The following is a 5120-nucleotide window of genomic DNA, read 5'->3' as shown; positions in this document are numbered from 1 at the left end:
GACTAAATTTAAACAGCAAACCTGGGGAGTTACTTCATCTGCAAGCTGCCAGTCATTAGTTTCATTATAAATTTCCTTGCAGTTAAAAATAATACTTTGAAATGTTTAAATTCAACATTTAGTCTATCTTTAAAATTAAATTCTACATTAAAATTATATTTAACAGTTATTAGCATTGGTATTAAAAGAAAACAAAAATTATTACTCCATAAATTCACAAAACAAACCTATTTTTTTTAATTGCCTACATAACATACTGCAAGTGTTAGGCTGAAATACAGAATTCATTGGGCTGGAGAGATTTTGTGGCATGAACTAAGGTTATCTAAAGTACAAATTTGGCAGAGGGTGCCTCAATATGAGCTGAAACAGCTAATCATGGTTTGGGGATGCACACAGGACACACTGAACCAGAGAAGACCTTCTCTTGCTTTCCACAGTGGGAATTAAATCATTCCAGACCATAACCAAGCTGTCAGAAGCAGTCCATGCTGTGAGGAGATGCGTGGCACTGACAGGGAACACAAATCTCTGGTGGCACTCAGGAAAATGTGAAAAAGGGCATTCAGATATTAAATTCAGGGTCAAACGCTGCGCTCAGCTACCGCAAGTATATGCTGGAAAGTACAGCCCATGTGTTTTATATCCTAATTTCCAGTTSTGTTCAAAGCTGGAAGAGTTCCTAGACCAATTTAAGCAGCTGATGGAGCTCTAAATTTTAGAACCTCCCCAGGTTTGCTGTCAGCCTTTATTTGCAGCACTGGGCTCCCCTCTGTCTTTGTGCTTTGTAAGGACAGGGTGCAGCCAGCACCCTTGGGGTCACCAACCTTGGACAAGGACTACCAGGGCTTGCTGAAGGGTTCATCGGAGCTGGCAGCTGATATTTTCAAGTGGCATTCAAAAATGGATTGAAAATTAGGCCATTTCTGAAGCACAATATAACTGGTTATAGGCAGGCAATTTTGCCCTTGCCCTCCCAGTAATTGCATTTGATGATTTTATGTCTGTATTTTCCAGGTTTCTCAATAATAGGGRATATTTACTGATGTTAGCGCTCTCAGAGCTGATTTTGATGGGTACTGCCTTGCCTGGAGTCTAGCTGGTGTTTTCCTGCTAAAACCAATTTCCATCCTGCAGCTTGACCATGACAGAACATTCCTGTTTCTCTTCTCCTGCCTCCATAAAGACCCAATTTTTCCAAACATCCTTCAATTCCTCACCAGKTTTTCTGTCAGCCGTCATCCATTGGTGCTTCTTGATCTACTCTTCTCTTGGACAGCCTCATCTTTTTTGGTGTCTTTGACCTGGCTCTGGCTCAGGTTGCTCTTCAGTCACAACTTAGTGAACCACCCTCCCCTTTTACTTGCCAGCTGTAGAATAAGCGTTTTTTCAGAAGACGTGTATTAAATAAATTCTTATGCATTATTTTTTGATGTTGAATCATCCTGGTATTCCATACTTTTCTCTAGTTTGCCATCCAGTCTCTGAAGTCGTGGTGCTGTAGCCCTTTGCTGGCTATGCCTTACAAAGTTGACCCCCTAAGTTGAATTAATCTTGTCTAATCTTCACAGAAAGCATTATCTTCAGGAGTAAGTATTCTGATTTAGAATCCTGGGCTAAATATTCAGTGCGGGAGTGTTTTCTAACTCCATTTTTGTCAGCAGCCCTGGTAATAATCCCATAGGATAAAAGGTTACTCTGCCATCAGCCCAGCTGTTWTCCTTTGCTCCCAAGCTTACTGGTAAAATGCCATTTTCACCATGAAAGACACTAAACAGATATTTAAATTATCTTATGCAGTCAAATAGTTTCAAATTCATTGTGATTATTGAGAGATACTTATGGTTAYTTAAAAACCAGAAAACAGCTTGCATTTGTTAAATGTTTGTTTCTGTGAATATCAAGTGCAAGAGAATGGACTSCATTATTCCTGTGCTTCAACAGAGAAAGGGAGAGGAAAACACAGTGACTGATACAATTGTTCAACCTGTGCTTTCAGTAATATCATTTGTGGTGAMGAGATAAGAAGTGACTTGTCTGAGGTATTCTCAGGGAGCTGATAAGTAAACGACTGGCACAAACGGAAGGAGGATTATGAGACTGGGAGGGAATAAAATTAAGACTGATAACATATGGAGTCTACCAGCTATTTGTCCTGTTCCTAAAGATTAATTTTCGCTGGTGATATTTTTAGAGTGATTTAATAGTGAACAGAAGAATGTGGCTTAAAATGCTGGCAAAGGGCAGATTTTAGCAAATGRCTGCAGGATGGAGATCACAAGAGCTGAGAACTGGAATAGCAAATTGCTACTAAATCTATTTTCTTACAAACTGAGGAGTGGTAATTGTATTTCTGGCTCAAAATATATTAAAAAAAAACAACCCAGTGAACAAGAGGACATGCTTACARTGATATGTTTGATTAGGGTTAAGCACTTTTATTTATTGTAAAATTGTGGGTTCAAGTACAAGGATTTCTCTCCATGAGAAGCTCCAAGACGGTTTGTGGTTTCTGTGTGGCAGGAGAGGCTGAACCAAGGGGTCTCTGAAAGACAATGATGTTGCTCAGAAGGGCAGATGATGACACAAAGTTTATAATACAGCCATGTGATATTGAACTGAACTCAAACAAGCTTCAGAGTGACTCATATGAACCACTTGGGTCAACTTCATTTGTCTGCATATTATTCACATGGTTTTTGTCATTCATAAGGGTCAAAATGTATCATATTTGTTATGCTTTGTCCTCTTTGTGCATCTGGGAGCAATGGAGGGTAGGTGTTCTTTGCTTCCAGTGACAGGCATTCCTGGATTCCCCAGCAGCTTGGGCAGCCCTTGTGTTCATGACAGCAACCAAATCAGTCAGAGGAGAGAAGAGTTCAGAGTGTCAGGGGATAGAAAGAGGTGTTGGAATATCGAGTTARTGGCTTGCTTGAACATTTTCATGTATGATATGGACTGAACACCCTCCTCTCTCAATTTTAACCCCCACTGCTGCAGAACGGAGCTTCTGTGCCAATATCAGTTAAATSAGAGAGCAGAACAATTAAAGGCTGATGTACTCAATTTCATGCTTTCGCTGGGCTGACACTGACAGAATCTGCCAYTTTAAGAAACTTATTGTAATCTTATTCCTCTGTTTTGTAAAGCATGTTTATATAAAACCCCACTCACAGCAGTAACTCAATCAAATGCCTTTGTGGACAGATAAATAAAGAAGAGGCAAGAGGAATATGTTAAAAGCAGTCATTAGCATGTAGCTCACATCAAATAAAAAAGTACTGCAATTAATCATAAGGACATAATTTTCTTAACCCCATTTTAGATTGCTGTTTTAAGTGCAATTTATGCCACACACCCACCCATGCCTATTTAAATCAAACATTTTGTACTGATGAGTGAATTAAATTAATATAAGAACAGAAAGGTGAGATATGAGATAGAACAAATAAAAGGCTCTTTTGCTCCTCGTTCCAGAACCACAATGTACCAGATAAAAGAGAGAGAAAAAAAAAAAAGGTAGCTTTTTAATCAAATAAAAAGACTTATGGATGTTCCAAATCAGTCTGACAAAAGGTCAAAGTAACATCATGTCTTTTCCACTAACCATTTGGTGTCACCACAGCATCTACAAAACAGCGGAGAATTTCCACAATTCTCGTGCAGACAGAAAGTGTTCTGATCACTGCTCATCTCCTGTAAATATTGTAGATAAGGAAGAAGGAATTTCATTTAAATATAAGGAGTTTTTTTTAACTGACAGACTCTTCTTGCATAAACGCGTGACAGGGTCATTGTGCCCCACAGTCACCTATAACTGGCACTGATCTATTGATGCTCTGGGTGCAGATTTAGTGTGTGTCACCTGGATTTGGCTGCCATTCCATGCTTTGACCTGATTTTGATTTCAAAGAGGAAATTATCCATGTGAGCCRTAGTAAAGTTGCAGAAGCAGCTCCTTAACATCAAAAATCCAGAAAGCACTGCTGCAAGCTGTCTCACTATGTCACTGTCCCTCTGACTGCTCCTTGTGCTTGAATTCTCTCTCAGTGAAATGTTGAAATTTTACCCCAAATCATGCACCAGCTGAACATCTGTTAATGACCAAATGTGAGTGTAAATTATTCTTACTTTTGCCGAGGGTGTAACAAACCTCTTTATAAATCAACAGGAACTATTCATAAATTAGTTCTGCCTGTAACATTTCCCCCCCCACGATGGAATATATAGGGAAATTGTTGCCAATATCAATTGTGCTGCCACCACAATATGATGCTGWAGTTCAGTTCCTCCACTCCCTTTTTTTTCCTTTTGGAAAATATATGTTATACTCCTCTATAGTGTTCTTTTCTGGCTTGYTTCATTCCATCTCAGACACATGACTATTAATATTACTGCTTTTAATATCTTGATAAATAAGTTCAAACTTAATCTAAAGTAAATTATTTGGGGTCTCAATTCAAAGTTTTACCAGAATTGATGCTGAAATTTCAAAATACTGTGCAATTACCAGAGAAAAGATTGATCTCTTAACTGGGTGTAGAGAAATCCATGCTTCCTTGAAACTTGTGTTCACAGACATACAAACATCTGYATTGTGTTGTTACAATCCCTCTGGCAAAGTTTCTCCCTGTGAGCTCTGCTAATCAAGKCTTGCCTTCTCCAAAATATGTATTCCAGCTCCTAAATCTTGTGCATTGGTGAGCTGTGAAACACAGCCAGGGTGATGCCATGGCCCTGTCTCTAGGTGTGAGAGCAAAGCTCACCAGGAAGGGTTGGCGAGCAGCGCACACCGAGGGGAGGTGTCGTCTCCTTAAGTGCTACAGAAAGCTGCAGATTCCATTTGGAAAAAGGACAGTGAAATGAGTGATGAAATAGGCAAGATGAGCATGTAATCAACAGCCATTGGCTAACAAYTTGGTGCCTCAAAGGACAAGGAAAACGTGGAAGAAAAATATTGGTAAGAGAAACTGGATAGCCACCAGAAAATTTTACTTGGAAACTCTGACTTGTAAGGGAAACAAAAGAAACTGAGAGATCAAAAAAAGTGCCGCTGGAAGCTCTTCTATCTCCTCTTTTCAAAACTTTTTTTTTTTTTTTTTTTTTTTTTTTTTTTTTTT

General features: G+C 39.0%; 1 long non-coding RNA gene across 1 annotated transcript in view; it reads left to right on the top strand.

The window, feature by feature from the left end:
- The first annotated feature begins 4811 nt into the window (after positions 1–4811).
- LOC130574431 (uncharacterized) overlaps positions 4812–5120 on the top strand; it is a 7313-nt gene continuing 7004 nt past the window's right edge. Inside the window, exon 1 of the long non-coding RNA XR_008965431.1 lies at positions 4812–4960. This is a non-coding gene — a long non-coding RNA (uncharacterized LOC130574431). The remainder of the gene's footprint in view (positions 4961–5120) is intronic.

Source organism: Malurus melanocephalus, unplaced genomic scaffold (genome assembly GCF_030028575.1).
Source record: "Malurus melanocephalus ecotype Western Australia unplaced genomic scaffold, MMel_1.1 scaffold_82, whole genome shotgun sequence".
NCBI classification, from domain to species: Eukaryota; Metazoa; Chordata; class Aves; order Passeriformes; family Maluridae; genus Malurus; species Malurus melanocephalus.
Note: the sequence above shows the minus strand (reverse complement) of the source record. Positions and strands in the feature narration are given on the sequence as shown.